At 43.9% G+C, this 18,475-nt stretch overlaps 4 non-coding genes across 4 annotated transcripts; all 4 read right to left on the reverse strand.

The window, feature by feature from the left end:
* Window positions 1–4,321: 4,321 nt before the first annotated feature.
* Window positions 4,322–4,394, reverse strand: Trnav-aac. Its single transcript has one exon. It is a non-coding gene; the product is annotated as a tRNA-Val (tRNA).
* A 97-nt stretch (window positions 4,395–4,491) lies between these two features.
* Trnak-cuu lies at window positions 4,492–4,564 on the reverse strand. Its single transcript has one exon. It is a non-coding gene; the product is annotated as a tRNA-Lys (tRNA).
* A 230-nt stretch (window positions 4,565–4,794) lies between these two features.
* On the reverse strand, window positions 4,795–4,867 carry Trnav-cac. Its single transcript has one exon. It is a non-coding gene; the product is annotated as a tRNA-Val (tRNA).
* A 13,473-nt stretch (window positions 4,868–18,340) lies between these two features.
* Trnav-aac lies at window positions 18,341–18,413 on the reverse strand. Its single transcript has one exon. It is a non-coding gene; the product is annotated as a tRNA-Val (tRNA).
* Window positions 18,414–18,475: the final 62 nt, after the last annotated feature.

Below are 18,475 nucleotides of genomic sequence, written 5' to 3' on the forward strand. Positions count from 1 at the left end.
TCACCATGCGCCCTGGGTGGGATCGAACCACCAGCCTTCCGTTTTTTTTTTTTATATTTAAACGATTTATTGTGACGATTTAAATTTAAATTGCTTTACAGATACTTTGGGCATTTACGAGATTTGTGACATAAGTGACTTGCTGTGGCCAAGGAGAAATATTACAAAGAAAAAGAAACATTTCGAGACGGAAATGAAAGAGGACAAATGATTTTGGTGAAAAATGTGAAATTTAACAATACGACATCTGGGGGGGATCCAAGAAATATTAATTGTAATGAGAGAACAATTTTGTATAAAGATAAGAAGAAATCTGTTGAGAATTTTGAGAGGGAATATTAATGGATTAGAAGGTGACATCTGGGGAGAATTTTTTGAATGAAGAAGGCTTGACCAGAGAGACTGTATTTCATTTATGGCTGGGGTGAGGTTTTGGCTGCGGGCGGTCCAGACGGTGATGATGTAGGATTGGATGAGTGCCAGTATTTTCTCTTTATTGGGGCCATTTCCAACGTCCCCATTGATTGTTGATTTGAGTGGTTTTTGACATCCAAGTTTCGTTAGTTGAATTCGGAGCCATAAACTGATGTGAACTTTCTCAGAACATAGTAACATAAGATGGTCGTCAGTTTTTTGGCCGCCATTGCATAGAGGACATTGGACATTTCTAGATAGTCAGAGGCTTGTGAGGCGCATTTTAGTAGGGAGCTGATTATGGTTGAAATCCCAGACCAGTTCAGCGTTTCTTCCTTTCATTTTGGCCACCAAACGCCAGATGGGTTCCCCGATTTAGCCCAGAGGCCAACGACGTCGACTGTTGTCGTTCTTGATGGTGCTCCAGAGGATCCGATTTCGAAACCCGATGGAACTGAATCTTCTTCTGACACCGATGCTGACGCTGAAGACACCAACTGTGTAGGTTCGTCTAGTGCGTCCAAATCGGTCAAGAAAAAGAAAATGAAACAGACGAGGGAATTCCTTGATTAACAAAAATAATCAAAAAAGAGGAGTCGTACTGCCTCTTCCTCTGGCTCGGGCGAGGTAGATAGAGGTAGATCACTCAGCTCAAAACTAATGATAACTGTAAAATTACCCAACCTGAGCAGATTAATCAAGAAATAATTGAACACTTTAGTAGAATTTTTCAGAACCAGCCCTCCCCCAATACCCAATTAGCTGGAAAATTTCTAGAAGGGATTAGAGGTGCACTTACCCGTACAAAACCCACTAAAAACAATTCGGGTGTATCAGTGGTAGCTCAGTCGTTAAACGCTCAAGCGTTGAAACGAGGAGTACTAGGTTCGATCCCGGAGAGTGACAACTTTCTTGTAGATCCGTTCACAGTAGATGAAATTAACAACGCCCTTAAGGCAACTAAAAAGAACAAGGCCCCGGTTACAGATGGCATTCCTTTTGAGTTTTATATAAAATTTTGGGATGTTATTGGTTTTCATTTTCTGGAAATGATGAATTGCGTCCTCGAAAAAAGAAAACTCCAGCCGTCGCAGGGAAGGGCAGCTATAAGATTAGTCCCAAAAATCCCAACACCGAGTAAAATCACCGATTACCGACCAATCTTTTTGTTAAACACCGATTACAAGTTAATCGCGTCAGTCTTGGCTTTTCGTCTGAGAAAATCTCTTCAAAACTCTCTAGACTCACATCAAAAAGGTGGTGTACCCGGCCGCTATATCTTTGACAGCTTATGTTTAATCCAAGATGTCATTGATAATACAGGTCGTAATTCAAAAGAGGTATTTTCTCTCAAACCGGCCGCCATTATCGCGTACGATTTAGAGAAAGCATATGACCTTGTCAATCGAGGCGTTCTGTGGGAAGTAATTACAGCCATGGGCTATCCCCCCCTCTTTGTTGATTGGTTGAAAACGCTGTACAGTATAACTGAACTATGCCCATTGAACGGTTATGACATAGTCGGTACTGTGGACAATGCACAATCCGTGCGACAGGGGTGCCCTCTGTCAGTCCATCTGTTTGCCCTCTATATTGAACCGCTTTTAGTTTGCTTGTCTAGGGGTATTGACGGAATTGAACACTACGGAAAACGCATCAAAGTTCGTGCATATGTAGATGATCTAGTAGTTTTTGTCTCATCAATGAAAGATGTACGTCGTGCATGCGAGATTATTCTAGAATTTTGTGCCTGGACAAATGCACGTATTAACAAGGGGAAGACAAAATTACTTGGTCTAGGCACTTGGACCTTAAATCAATGTCCACAGGCCGTAGTAGCGCAGACGGTAGCGGCGTCGACTGGGATTCCTGAAGTTAGGAGTTCGATCCCACGTAGAAGCAATTTCAATCAAACTCATCCTAAACGTATTTGGTCACATGATTGGATAACTCAAGTAGACAACTTGAAAATTCTTGGAATTACTTTTTCTTCTGAAATAAAAACAACAGTAAGAGACAATTGGCAAAGACAGTTAAACATCATACAAAATATTCTTATCACAAACACACACCGTCATTTCACTTTTTATGGTCGCGTCCTATTCATCAAACAACATGTCTTATCACAACTTGTTCATATAGCTCATGTACTCCCTTGCAACAAAACCCAAGCCCTTCTCCTCCAACAAAAATGCAACAAATTTCTTTGGGCACAACGAAGAGAGCACCCACCCCTAAATGTTTTGATCCGCCCCCGACTCCAAGGTGGACTTGGAGTCACCTTACTTTTTCAATTCTTCCAATCCCTTTTCACCCGTCAAATCTTTAAATCTTTAATCCATCCCGAGGCTATTAAGAGAGCTGCAGCCGTTTATTGGTTATGTCCACACATCAAGAATCTCCTTCAACAAATCATCCAGCCCAGATTTAATGCAACCCATTCATCACATCCATATTTCACCACCGCACTTTCAACCATCACCGATCTACTTAAAGCTGGCATCTTCACATCGTCAACCGTATCCAATCACCGCGCCACCTACAATCACCTGATCGCTAACCTTGGGCAACCAGGGAGAACCGAAGTTGCGAAACCAGACCTCGACTGGGCTTCCATCTGGCGTTGGGTGGCCAAAATGAAAGGAAGAAACGCTGAACTGGTCTGGGATTTCAACCATAATCAGCTCCCTACCAAAATGCGCCTCACAAGCCTCAGACTTTCTAGAAATGACAAATGTCCTCTATGCAATGGCGGCCAAGAAACTGACGACCATCTTATGTTACTCTGTTCTGAGAAAGTCCACATCAGTTTATGGCTTCGAATTCAACTAACGAAACTTGGATGTCAAAAACCACTCAAATCAACAATAAATGGAGACATTGGAAATGGCCCCAATAAAGAGAAAATACTGGCACTCATCCAATCCTACATCATCACCGTCTGGACCGCCCGCAGCCAAAACCTCACCCCAGCAATCAATGAAATACAGTCTCTCTGGTCAAGCCTCCTTCATTCAAAAAATTCTCCCCAGATGTCACCTTCTAATCCATAAATATTCCCTCTCAAATTCTCAACAGATTTCTTCTTATCTCTATACAACATTGTTCTCTCATTACAGTTATTTCTTGGATCCCCCCCCCCCCAGATGTCGTATTGTTAAATTCCACATTTTTTTACTAAAATCATTTGTCCTCTTTCATTTCCGTCTCGAAATGTTTTCTTTTTCTCTTTGTAATGCTTCTACTTGGCCACAGCAAGTCACTTATGTCACAAATCTCGTAAATGCCCCAAGTATCTGTAAAGAAATTTAAATTTTAATTGTGACAATAAATCGTTTAAATATAAAAAAAACAAAAACGGACGGCTGGTGGTTTGATCCCACCCAGGGGCGCATGGTGTATGAATACTGTTGTTTTAATTCAATTTCTTCGCCTCATGACTCCTTTAACCAACTAAAGCGTCCAATGAAGAGCGCACACTCGCGATATGGCTTCTTTAACTGATGACTGTTAAATCTACTGAACATTTGCAGCGTAGGGTGCACGCTCATGATGTTCTTCCTCTGTTCGGAGCTACTGTTCCAGGTTCAGGTGTAATCTATATAGATTCCCCTCCGGTGTTTATGGAATTCTTCCCCATCCAGAGCAAGTCATTTCTCATTTCCCTAAAACAGCAGTCATTGACGTGTTGCTACAGAAGAAGTCTCTTCGGGGTTATAGCACCTTTTTCAACAACCACAGTCATCATTGATTTCCCGCTTTCTGTTGACTTCCTCCGGATACAGCATTGCGAATATCTTCACATTGTCATAATGTAGATTTCATTTTCACAAGAAACATGAATGCTTGGCTTTTTCAAAAAACCAAAATGTGCTTTTTTGATAGTCTTTCTAAAAATACATTGTCCTGTTTCCACCCAGGATCGAACTGAGGACCTTCAGCGTGTTAGGCCGACGTGATAACCACTACACTATGGAAACTACAATCCGCTATAGAATTATTCTGGAATGATTACAAAATTCTAACGATCGTCTCCCAACTTCTAACTTTCATCTGCATTTATTTGCAAATATATGACGCCCAACGGGGGGCTCGAACCCCCGACCCTGAGATTAAGAGTCTCATGCTCTACCGACTGAGCTAGCCAGGCTTACCATTGCGCTCTATTCCAATGTAATGAACCAAGCCTTATTGACAACATTTTTTCCTTTCCAGGAACCGTGAGATAACTTTTACTATGATTGGTTGGTTGTCTGTGTGTAGTTTCCAGATGTCTACTTGTTCTAGTCTAGTTGTCATCAAGATAAGATACATTACAAGTTATTAATTCCATTTCATTTCCTTTTCTCCTACGATTATTTTTTCCTAACGTTATACTGATGCTTCCACTCAGGATCGAACTGAGGACCTTCAGCGTGTGAAGCCGACGTGATCACCTCTACACTATGGAAGCCCCACAATGTTTCTGCAACATTTTATTAGCGTTGGCCACACTAAAAAAATGTAATGTTTGGTTTTGACGAGTGTGTCGTTAACCAATCAGCATGCCTCTGTGGCGCAATTGACTAGCGCGTTCGGCTGTGATTAGACGTGTCTAACTGAGCTCCCAAGTGTGACATCTTGCTGTGAGTCAAAAAACTATTTGTTCTTTTTTTGTTTCTCTTTTGTTGTATTGTTGCTTGTGTGTCCTGTTTCCCTTGTTGTTTGTTGAGCGCCATTTTGGTTTTGTTCCCTCTTTTTGCATTTTTCTCCCCGTCCTTTTGCCCCTGTTATTGTGGGTAAAATGGGATCGGAATCCCCAGACGTCTGGCCACGTACTGCCGAAATCTCTTTTGGTAATACTGAAGGGACCAGGCATGAGTTCTACGAATGTTTCGAGCACGATAGTAATGAATCTGATAGCATCTTTGGTGCAGTTTCTCGCCTACCAGGACGAGCTATTTGCGTTTTCCGAATTGGGTTCAAGACCGTCAATGACCATATTGAATTTTTGAATAAATTTAGTGCTAAAGAACAGTAGTCATTAGTGGCAAGGAGGTCAAAATTAGAGTGAGAGATAGGTCAGTTAACCTTGTACGCGTTAGAATCCAACATTTCAAATTCGATGATGACCTAAGCCTGCTAAACAAGAGATTGCGTGAGTATGGAGTGATTTCTCGGATTTTTTGGGACACGTACCAAGATAGATCGCTTCCAAGGTGGAACGGGATAAAGACTGGAGTTGTCAATGTGGATATGGAAATCCACAAGAGCATCCCGTCTTATATCACCTTTGGAAGCTACAAGGAACCAATAATGGTGTCTTATCCCTTTTTCGACTGACGCGACGTTTTTTTTCGACGGCTTTCAGTAGGGTCTGGCGGGACCTCGTCCACAGACACGAGAGATTTCAAATCGGCTAAATTCATACCTATCAAAGCTGATATCTCGAAATCCATCCTACAGAATTGAATTGCCTTACAACGAAAAATTAATTGACCTACCGTCTTTCAATGATAAAAAGGAGGAGAAATTAAAACGAGTATTTCTCGTGTTTTACCGAGTTTTCGGTGACGGGACATTTCTGGCCCGTCAGGCGGCTCTGATCGAAGTCTAATCGAGAACCTTCGATCTGGACTGTCGGGACATATAAGTCTCCGCCATATATGTCCCTCCAGGCGGCTGCAATTTTATCAAAAGCCGGCCAGATTTGAACCGCCAGGCGGTTGGGCACTTTTTCAAGTATTGATCAGTGGTGAGCTCCTAGTGTAACGTGCACTGGGATGATCTGAAATTCGGTTCATTTCGTTAGTAGGATCATTTCAGGAGTCAGAATTAGTGATGCCGGCGCTTAGTAGATATTTGATAAAAGGGAACCAACCGCCCTGGTTAGAGATGTCAGAAATTGTGAGGTTTTATTTGTGTTCCTCATTTAAAAAAAAAAAAAAACAAAGAAGTAGAGCTGACCAGCCAGGCAGGCGCGGTCGAAAGAAATGGGATCGAGCGATGGTTGGATCGATATCGAAGGGAAGGCGAAAGAGGCGAAAAGGAAAGCGCGAAATTTCTTTAGTAGCTTCGACGCAAAAACTTTGGTATTGACGGGGAGCTTTGGGAAATGGAACGAAGACGCAGAATGGGAAGTTGTCCGATTCGGCGTTAGTTGTAGTTTCATTTCCATCGTAGCTGAGCTCCTTTCCGACCATCAATTGGTTTTATTTTGATTCCGCACGGGCATATATGAGTTCGAGAGCATGGCGGGTGAAAGAAATGAATCCGAAGTTGTGTTTGGATGGGGAGCTCTGTTGGAATGGGTCAAAAACGAAGAATCAGAAGTGTCCGATTCGGGGTTACTAGTTTCATTCCTTGTGGCCAGAGCTCCTTAACCTACCCGCCGCTTCAAATGAATTCAGTTTCGATTCCGTTGCATCGCTTCTCGGTCTTATAGTACCCACCTGTCTACGGCCGGAAGATATAAATCCGAACCGAAAGATTATGAGAGAGAGGGTATCGACCCGCGAAAGCAATTTTACCCTAGGAAGTCTCGAAAGTCGGTTGCTTAATCAGGAAGTGAATACCTGATGGTGATGGTATTGTTAATTCTTCCTTGATTACCGATGGAACAGCAAAGCGAAAGATTGGGGACAAAAAGAGGAGAGTTCATTCCCAATTCGAATCTTAGTAGTATTCATCTTTCGTGTTCTACTCACCGGTCCAAGACGAGTCTGTACACAGTTCGCGTAATGGTTTTAAATGATGGATATGGTCGAAGCGGTCGGTGAATGGTTCGAATCAGAGACGAAAGCGTTTTGGCAGATAACTCCTAACACGATTATTTGGGCTGGTCCCCGTGCCCATTGCAGTACCGGGCGAATGCGCCAGGCGCCGAGTCTTGAAAAATCGAACCTTGCCAAGTTCCGACGACGGGGTAGTGACGTCGTTGCCGGGACTTGGATGAATGCGAGCTTGTGGAAGACAAAATAATAGACGAACGGTGCAATTCATCCTGCTGAACTTTTTGTTCGAATACTGATGAAACTTAAAAACCTAGTAATCTTTCCAATACAAGAGTAACTCCGATTCATTTGCCCGATTGCCGGGTTTTGGGCCGCCTAGAAATGATCCTGATTCAACCAGAAATCTTTCCGGATTTATAGTGCCCGTTGGGTGGTCAGCAATGCCTCTTGTCTCGTCTTTTCTGTGCGTTGGTCACAAATGTGCGGCAATCTGCGACAGATGTGAAAAGCGCTGGATAAGATGAGAAACAAACCCCGTATTCTTGAATGTGCATGCATGTCCCAGCATGAGGAGACCGTCGAAAATTGGATCCTTTTGGCCAATATAGAAGCCTTATGGCAATCAAAAATAAAGTCCTAAGAGTTTTTTGGAAGTGGCGTAGAGACGAATGTCTCGTGAATTGGCTCCTAATTTATCCTAGAGCCGGGTGCAAATTCGATTAAGCCAGAGCAGACTGACCGGTTAGAGATGTCAGAAATTCAAAGATCAGAGATGTCAGAAATGAACTGGTCTACACGGATGAAAGAAAATTGAAGGGGTGGTTGTAATGAATTCCCCTGGGAATTAGCGAAAACAGAACGGGAAGTGTCAGTTCTAAATAGTTTTTTTCCAGGCGGTATTTTTATTCCATTCCGGTCCGTGTAGTAGAATGAAATAAATTTGAAGCCGGTGGTTGGATAGATATCGAAGGGAAGGCGAAAGAGGCGAAGAGAAAGCGCGAAATTTCTTTAGTAGCTTCGACGCAAAAACTTTGGTATCGAAGGGGTGCTTTGTGGAATGAAACGAAGACAAAGAATTGGGAGTGTCCGGTTCGGCGTTGGTTGTAGTTTCATTTCCTCCGTGGCAAAGCTCCTTTCCGCCCGACGCTCCTTATTTATTTTTATTCCTATCTGGGTGCCGTGCGACTTAAGTGTCCGCGATGCCTTAAATACAAAAAAAGGGTTCAATTGAATTTGAAGCCGGTGGTTGGATAGATATCGAAGGGAAGGCGAAAGAGGCGAAGAGAAAGCGCGAAATTTCTTTAGTAGCTTCGACGCAAAAACTTTGGTATCGAAGGGGTGCTTTGTGGAATGAAACGAAGACAAAGAATTGGGAGTGTCCGGTTCGGCGTTGGTTGTAGTTTCATTTCCTCCGTGGCAAAGCTCCTTTCCGCCCGACGCTCCTTATTTATTTTTATTCCTATCTGGGTGCCGTGCGACTTAAGTGTCCGCGATGCCTTAAATACAAAAAAAGGGTTCAATTGAATTTGAAGCCGGTGGTTGGATAGATATCGAAGGGAAGGCGAAAGAGGCGAAGAGAAAGCGCGAAATTTCTTTAGTAGCTTCGACGCAAAAACTTTGGTATCGAAGGGGTGCTTTGTGGAATGAAACGAAGACAAAGAATTGGGAGTGTCCGGTTCGGCGTTGGTTGTAGTTTCATTTCCTCCGTGGCAAAGCTCCTTTCCGCCCGACGCTCCTTATTTATTTTTATTCCTATCTGGGTGCCGTGCGACTTAAGTGTCCGCGATGCCTTAAATACAAAAAAAGGGTTCAATTGAATTTGAAGCCGGTGGTTGGATAGATATCGAAGGGAAGGCGAAAGAGGCGAAGAGAAAGCGCGAAATTTCTTTAGTAGCTTCGACGCAAAAACTTTGGTATCGAAGGGGTGCTTTGTGGAATGAAACGAAGACAAAGAATTGGGAGTGTCCGGTTCGGCGTTGGTTGTAGTTTCATTTCCTCCGTGGCAAAGCTCCTTTCCGCCCGACGCTCCTTATTTATTTTTATTCCTATCTGGGTGCCGCGCGACTTAAGTGTCCGCGATGCCTTAAATACAAAAAAAGGGTTCAATTGAATTTGAAGCCGGTGGTTGGATAGATATCGAAGGGAAGGCGAAAGAGGCGAAAAGGAAAGCGCGAAATTTCTTTAGTAGCTTTGACGCAAAAACTTTGGTATTGACGGGGAGCTTTGGGAAATGGAACGAAGACGCAGAATGGGAAGTTGTCCGGTTCGGCGTTAGTTGTAGTTTCATTTCCATCGTAGCTGAGCTCCTTTCCGCCCGACGCTCCTTATTTATTTTTATTCCTATCTGGGTGCCGCGCGACTTAAGTGTCCGCGATTCCTCAAATACAAATAAAAAAAAGGGTTCAAGTGAATTTGAAGCCGGTGGTTGGATAGATATCGAAGGGAAGGCGAAAGAGGCGAAAAGGAAAGCGCAAAATTTCTTTAAAAAGCTTCGACGCAAAAACTTTGGTATCGACGGGGAGCTTTGGGAAATGGAACGAAGACGCAGAATGGGAAGTTGTCCGGTTCGGCGTTAGTTGTAGTTTCATTTCCATCGTAGCTGAGCTCCTTTCCGTCCAACGGTTCTTTTGAATTGATTTTGAAGTCTTCGAGGCGCTATTAGTGCCCGTGTAATAAAATTTTACACAAAGCCTCTTGTACTTTCTTATCCGTGCGTTGATTACTGCTGTCTCGTGAGGAAACTCCGAAAGGCGGTGAAAGGCGCTGGATAAGAATCAGCCCCGGTAACTCCTGCATGTGCATGCTTTTCCCCTGCATGATAAAATAAGACCGTCATATAAGGCTTAGGACGTAAGGCAATTCGTTATCCTTTTGCCGAATTCACAAAGACTAATCGTGCCTTTTTTTTCGATTCTGTATTTTCAGATTGATTAAAAATGGCGAAAAATAAAAAAAAAGAGAGACCCAAGATATACTAAGTCGAGAGCCGTGAAAAATTCAGCCAAGAATGCCGCCGCCGCAGCTGTATTAAAAAGGAGGCAGCTGAAAGAAGAAAGAGAACGTTTAGCTGGAGATCAAGAGCCGGTAATCAATTTTGATACTGTACCGGAGGCTCAAGATCAGGAGAAGGAGGCGGTTGCCGTCGAGGAGCCGGTCGAGGAGCCGGTCGAGGAGCCGGTCGAGGAGCCGGTTGAGAAGCCGGATGAGGAGCCTGGTCAGGAGTTGGTTGCTTCGCAGCGGCCGGAACTTGATCAGGATCCGGAAATAGAGGATGAACAATCTGCCTCAGAGGATGATGAACAAAAAGCTGGGACAGAAGAAGAGGAGCCGGTGGTAGAGCCATTAACCCCGAAAGACGTTACAGTTCAACTTGAACGATTGGAACTATCACCGGCGACGCTTCAAAGACTCAAAAGAGTTCAAAAAGCGAAAAAAAGAAAGGAACGTGAAGACAGTTCAAAGAGTGGCTCCTCCCCACCAAAACGAACCAGAAGTCAGACCCGAAGACCAACTAGTGCAGGGTCTTCTTCTGAAACGGCCGATCCCGATGGTGAAGTAACACGGCACTACACAGGGAAAAAGGTCGGTCTCACGAACGCGACTTTGAGGTGTCGTGGGCCTCGCGTTCTTACAGCGCATCCGTTCCGGCTGGCCAAAAAAACGAACTCAGATTCGGCCAAGCTGAACATGCAAAAGAAGGCCGATGCCAAAAAAGTCGCCCAACATAAAGCCGTCAACCGGAATTGGAAAGAATGCAAAGTCTGGGGCGACGTTGGGAGACAATCACGGGCTGATGATGATTCACCGAGGCCTCAGTTCCAGGAAAGGGCAATTCAGTTTGCAACCCTAGAAGAACCAGGCCCCGTGTTGAGTCAATTCAGTCGTGTTTCGACTCCCCTCGGAGTTTTCAAGTCGATGCTTGGTAATGAGGACACTTTGTACATTCTTCGGGAGGCAACAAATGACTATATCGCTGAATTCTGGAATTCAAGGAAGACGCCACCGTCTCGAAAAGTGGGTGGCAAGCCTGAAGGCAGGTTAATCGGCCCGCGGTTGCCTGCTGGAGGTTTTGTCACAGACCACGAACTTATAGCCTTCTTTGGCATACAGTTCTTGATCGGATATCACCGTCTGCCCGAGCTGTCGATGTTCTGGGAGCAGCAACCAGACACTGGTCTCGGGCTCGGAATAATTCAACAGGCCATGACTCGCGAGCGATTCAAATTCATTTCTAAACACATAGCTTGCGCAAGCCCATGGGATGATGTTGACCCTAATTCTGACGACCCGGATCAGGAGCCAGAGCGACCGGATCCTATCCGTAAGATCCGTCCTCTGGTCAAAAGACTCAATGAACGCTATCATGAGTGTAGAAAGCCTCCTAGGGGTCAGAGCATCGACGAGTCTATGGTCAAATACAAAGGCCGCTCAATGCTGAGGCAGACGATGAAGAACAAACCGATCAAGTCTGGTTTCAAAATTTGGAGCCGCTGTTGCCATCGTGGGTATACCTATAAGTTTGAGATCTATCAAGGAGCTCGCTTTGGGGAAAAGCAAAAAAGATCTCGTAATAACGAGGCGGTGGAGAGAGTTGTCGTTGATCTTTGTCAACCCCTGACAGATCAAGGTTTCTTAGTGGCCTTTGACCGGTTCTTTACGAGCATTGCCCTCTTGGACAAGCTCCGCGAGAATGGTGTCAACGCCGTTGGAACGATTCTTCCAAGTCGGGTCAACCAGCCCATCATGACGAAGAATGAGTCGAACCTGCGGCCGGACGAATTTGCAGCCAAGTTCGGTGGTGAGCCCGGAACATGCCGAAAGGGAATCTTCGTATGGAGAGACACTAAGGCGTTTCGGGTCGCTTCCAACTATCACGGTTCAGATATTGTCAAGGTCAGGAGAAAGCAGCGTGATCGTTCGTTCCGATCCAAGTCTTGTCCAAAGGCTATTGACGATTACGTCAATAACATGGGCGGTGTAGACACGGCGAACCAGCTGCGTTCTTACTACGAGAGAGACCGTAAAGCCAAAAAATGGTGGCACCGTCTCTTATACTCTCTCTTGGAGACATGTCTGGTGAACAGCTGGATATGCTTCAATGATATGGTGAGATCACAGATGGCGGAAATTAAAACTTTAAACACACAATAATTTCCGTTTTTTTCTTGACTTAGGTCGAGGAAAATTATCTGGAAGCTTACGAAGTTCAGATGCCGTTTCTCGAGTTCAAACGGAACGTCACGATGGGTCTTTTGTCCCACGCCCTGAACGAAAATAAAACCAAAGCTGGTCGAGCCGGGCGAATGATGCCAACCATACACCCTTCCGCTGAACCAGGAGCAAAGCGGCGGAAAAGTCGACTGAGTGTAAGGGACGACATTCGGTTAACTTGTGTGGGCAACCATCTACCCATCTTTGGGGAGGCGAGAGGCAGGTGCGAGTGGTGCCAGGCAACGACACCCAAAAAATTGGAATCAAGACCATTCTCAAAGTGCAAACAATGTAATGTGTTTTTGTGCCTCGGGAAGAAGAGAAATTGCTTTGTCGAGTATCACGATGATAATTACACATCTGAGGAGGCTCCGCTGGACGAGGTGGAAGCTGTCTATTCCGCTTCGGAGGAATCAGACGGCCAAGCTTCTGAATTGATGAATATGATGAATTTCAGCAATAAATTTGTGTTTTGTTCGTACGTCAGTGTGCATTTTTACTCTAAAGTGCGGCTACTTGCCAGAGTGGTGACCGACGAAGGATCTGACTGACTTTTCTAATTAGAGATCCTATTCCTTTTCATAAGGAGCCGTCGACTGGAAAGACCCCTGGTCGATGGTAAAGACCTCAACGTCAGGCGGGGCGCCTTTCATTCTGCCAGGTGAATGAGAGTCAAGCCCGCCTGACGGGACACAAGAGGCACATTAAACGGCAAAAGTCTCTCGGGACAAATATGACGAAAAAAACTCGAGCCGTCTGTCGGGACAAAAATTTGAACAAGTGGTAGTTGCATGCAACTATCGGGACAAATTTTTTGTCCCGCTAGACGGCTCGAGTCGAAAAAAGTGTCTCTTTTTAGAGACCATGTCCGCCTGAAGGGACATTCCTGTCGGGACAACGGTGGCCGAAACGCGGTTAGGCCGGAAAAAATCGGATATTCCGAATTTTTTTTTAATGAGTGGTCTTAGGACCACTCAATGATATTTCGATCGAGCATTCAATCGAATCCGACCATCGGTTTTGTGGCGGTCGATAAAGGGTTATGCAGGGCAAATGCAGACATGCCGCATGTGTGATTCTCCCACCCATGTTTTAGCTAATTGCCCCAAGCAACCCCGTAGTTTAACCACTCCCAGCACCATTTCAAAAGGCCCCATTGGAACACGTAGCTATAGTAGTGTACTAACAAATCGTGGGCCAGTTAGGACAACTGCTAGGAAGCCCCAGGAGACAGACCCGATTGGTGGCGGGAAAATGCCAATTGCTCCAACTGTTGACGCTGATTCATTCCCTGAGTAAGCCCAGAGGCCAACGACGTCGACTGTAGTCGTTCTTGATGGAGCTCCAGAAGATCCAAATTTCGAGACCCGATGGAACTGAATCTTCTTCTGACACCGATTCTGACGCTGAAGACACTAACTGTGTAGGTTCGTCTGTTGCGTCCAAATCGGTCAAGAAAAAGAAAATTAAACATACGAGAGAATTCCGTGACCAACAAAAACAATCAAAAAAGAGGAGGCGTACTGCCTCTTCCTGTGGCTCGGGTGAGGGAGCTGAAGAAATTGCATCTGGTGTAGCTCAGTTGGTTGACCTCGGGTCTCCGACTCGAGAGGTTCTAGTTTCGATACTGGGTGTGGACATTAATTCTTTTCCCGCCCTTTCTGGGGGGAACGATGTTCCACCCGCTCCAATCTCACCTGTAGTACCATCTATTCCAACCACGATAGATCAGATGGATAACGAGGTGGTTGAAGAGATGGATGCAACCGAGATGGTTTCGATTTCAAATCCTGATGAAGACATTTCTTTTTCTGGTGGGAGTATTCAGCCAGGACAACGCCCACTTGATAGCCAGGAGGCTAGTCATGTGAGTGAGACTCAGGAGTCCTTGGGCGTCCCCCTCGGCACTCCATCAACCCCCATAGAAGATAAAACTCTCAAAGCAATGGAGGCCGTTAGAAGGAAAAAAGCCCACGATAACAAAACCCAACACTCTAAACACAAATTTAAATATTAATCATGACTAACATCGCGACATATAATATCAACAGAATATCGTCACCTGACAAACTTCAAATAATACTCAATTTCTTTTTACATCATAAACTTGATATAATATGTTTGCAAGAAGTAGTATTTCACTCTAGCACCGTATTTACTAAACATTACCAGATGCACACAAATCTCGGTCCTAGACAACATGGGACAGCCATCCTAGTACGACACGGGCTGAGCGCCAAAAACATTTTGTTTGAACCGGAGGGGAGGCTGATAGCCATGGAAGTAAAGGGTCTTGTTTTCGTGTGTATTTACGCCCCATCTGGTGACCAAAATAAAAGTTATAGAGATTCTTTCCTCCGGCAAACTATTCCGGCTTATGTTGCCCAGTATAAGGCACCAGCAATTATATTGGGAGATTTTAATGCCGTTGACGAGATCGATGACCGTAAAAGTAGCAAGACAACACCACCTAAAATTAGACTAGCATTACTAGAACCCCTCCGAGATTTAGTAAAAGCCCTTTCATTAACAGATGTCTGGAGAGAAATTCGGAAAAATGAACCTTGTTGGACGTACAATTGTGCGGCTAGCCAGGCTAGATTAGACCGAATTTATTGCCACCATCATGTAAAATTTTCTGATATCCATTTGCACGACTTACCACTCGGGGATCACAGACCAATCGTAGGGTATATAAACAGCACCACCCCTCCTAGTATAGTGAGAAATAAGTCAAGGAATTTATGGAAATTTAACTCATCAATTCTTGAGGAAGAAGAATATATAAACTTGGTGCATGTCTTCATTGAAGAAATGTCCCAACACCCATCCCGTATTGAAAACGTAGACGATTGGTGGGAGATTATTTTCAAACCTAGCCTTAGGCGATTATTAATTAACTATTGTAAAAAGAGAATCTGTGATCAGAGAGTCAAAAGGAAATTACTCCAACATCAACTAAAAGAAACCGTGAACAATGCAAATTTCAATCATGCGCGTTACATGGAGTTGAAACGTGAGTTTCTAGCCTGGGAGCGAGAAGCATTGAGGGGATTTGCAATACGTTCACGCGTTCAAAGTATAGCCGAAGAAGAGCCATCTACCTTTCATATGAACAAGTCACGATCAATTTCCAGAAGTCTCTGATCACTCAGCTCAAAACTAATGATAACTGTAAAATTACCCAACCTGAGCAGATTAATCAAGAAATAATTGAACACTTTAGTAGAATTTTTCAGAACCAGCCCTCCCCCAATACCCAATTAGCTGGAAAATTTCTAGAAGGGATTAGAGGTGCACTTACCCGTACAAAACCCACTAAAAACGATTCGGGTGTATCAGTGGTAGCTCAGTCGTTAAACACTCAAGCGGTGAATCGAGGAGTAATAGGTTCGATCCCGGAGAGTGACAACTTTCTTGTAGATCCGTTCACAGTAAATGAAATTAACAACGCCCTTAAGGCAACTAAAAAGAACAAGGCCCCGGGTACAGATGGTATTCCTTTTGAGTTTTATATAAAATTTTGGGATGTTATTGGTGTTCATTTTCTGGAAATGATGAATTGCGTCCTCGACAAAAGAAAACTCCAGCCGTCGCAGGGAAGGGCAGCTATAAGATTAGTCCCAAAAATCCCAACACCGAGTAAAATCACCAATTACCGACCAATCTCTTTGTAAAATACCGATTACAAGTAAATCGCGTCAGTATTGGCTTTTCGTCTGAGAAAATCTCTTCAAAACTCTCTAGACTCACATCAAAAAGGTGGTGTACCCGGCCGCTATATCTTTGACAGCTTGTGTTTAATCCGAGATGTCATTGATAATACAGGTCGTAAATCAAAAGAGGTATCTTCTCTCAAACCGGCCGCCATTATCGCGTACGATTTAGAGAAAGCATATGACCTTGTCAATCGAGACGTTCTGTGGGAAGTTATGACAGCCATGGGCTATCCCCCCTCTTTGATGATAGGAGTTCGATCCCACGTAGAAGCAATGTCAATCAAACTCATCCTAAACGTACTTGGCCACATGATTGGATAACTCAAGTAGACAATTTGAAAATTCTTGGAATTACTTTTTCTTCTGAAATAAAAACAACAGTAAGAGACAATTGGCAAAGACAGTTCAACATCATACAAAATATTCTTATCACAAACATTCACCGTCATTTCACTTTTTATGGTCGCGTCCTATTCATCAAACAACATGTCTTATCACAACTTGTTCATATAGCTCATGTACTCCCTTGCAACAAAACTCAAGCCCTTCTCCTCCAACAAAAATGCAACAAATTTCTTTGGGCACAACGAAGAGAGCACCCACCCCTAAATGTTTTGATCCGCCCCCGACTCCAAGGTGGACTTGGAGTCACCTTACTTTTTCAATTCTTCCAATCCCTTTTCACCCGTCAAATCTTTAAATCTTTAATCCATCCCGAGGCTATTGAGAGAGCTGCAGCCGTTTATTGGTTGGGTCCACACCTCAAGAATCTCCTTTAACAAATCATCCAGCCCAGATTTAATGCAACCCATTCATCACATCCATACTTCACCACCGCACTTTCAACCATCACCGATCTACTTAAAGCTGGCATCTTCACATCGTCAACCGTATCCAATCACCGCGCCACCTACAATCACCTGATCGCTAACCTTGGGCAACCAGGGAGAACCGAAGTTGCGAAACCAGACCTCGACTGGGCTTCCATCTGGCGTTGGGTGGCCAAAATGAAAGGAAGAAACGCTGAACTGGTCTGGGATTTCAACCATAAGCAGCTCCCTACCAAAATGCGCCTCACAAGCCTCAGACTTTCTAGAAATGACCAATGTCCTCTATGCAACGGCGGCCAAGAAACTGACGACCATATTATGTTACTCTGTTCTGAGAAAGTCCACATCAGTTTATGGCTTCGAATTCAACTAACGAAACTTGGATGTCAAAAACCGCTCAAATCAACAATAAATGGAGACATTGGAAATGGCCCAAATAAAGAGAAAATACTGGCACTCATCCAATCCTACATCATCACCGTCTGGACCGCCCGCAGCCAAAATCTCACCCCAGCCATAAACGAAATACAGTCTCTCTGGTCAAGCCTCCTTCTTTCAAAAAATTCTCCCCAGATGTCACCTCCTAATCCTTAAATATTCTTTCTCAAAATTCTCCACAAATTTCGTCTTATCTTTATACAACATTGTTCTCTCATTACAATTATAATTTCTTGGATCCCCCCCAGATGTCGTATTGCTAAATTTTATATTTTTCACCAAAATCATTTGTCCTCTTTCAATTCCGTCTCGAAATTGGTTCTTTTTGTTTTTCTTTGTTATGTTTCTCCTTGGCCACAGCAAGTCACTTATGTCACAAATCACGTAAATGCCCCAAGTATCTGTAAAGCAATTTAAATTTTAATTGTGACAATAAATCGTTTAAATATAAAAAAAAAAAAAAAACCGGAAGGCTGGTGGTTCGATCCCACCCAGGGGCGCATGGTGAATGAATACTGTTGTTTTAATTCAATTTTTTCGCCTCATGACTCCTTTAACCAACTAAAGCGTCCAATGAAGAGCGCACACTCGCGATATGGCTTCTTTTACTGATGACTGTTAAATCTACTGAACATTTGCAGCGTAGGGTGCACGCTCATGATGTTCTTCCTCTGTTCGGAGCTACTGTTCCAGGTTCAGGTGTAATCTATATAGATTCCCCTCCGGTGTTTATGGAATTCTTCCCCATCCAGAGCAAGTCATTTCTCATTCCCCTAAAACAACAGTCATTGACGTTTGGCTACAGAAGACGTCTCTTCGGGGTTATAGCACCTTTTTCAACAACCACAGTCATCATTGATTTCCCGCTTTCTGTTGACTTCCTCCGGATACAGCATTGCGAATATCTTCACATTGTCATAATGTAGATTTCATTTTCACAAGAAACATGAATGCTTGGCTTTTTCAAAAAACCAAAATGTGCTTTGTTGATAGTCTTTCTAAAAATACATTGTCCTGTTTCCACCCAGGATCGAACTGAGGACCTTCAGCGTGTTAGGCCGACGTGATAACCACTACACTATGGAAACTACAATCCGCTATAGAATTATTCTGGAATGATTACAAAATTCTAACGATCGTCTCCCAACTT

Source organism: Daphnia pulicaria, chromosome 1, assembly GCF_021234035.1.
Source record: "Daphnia pulicaria isolate SC F1-1A chromosome 1, SC_F0-13Bv2, whole genome shotgun sequence".
Classification (NCBI taxonomy): Eukaryota; Metazoa; Arthropoda; class Branchiopoda; order Diplostraca; family Daphniidae; genus Daphnia; species Daphnia pulicaria.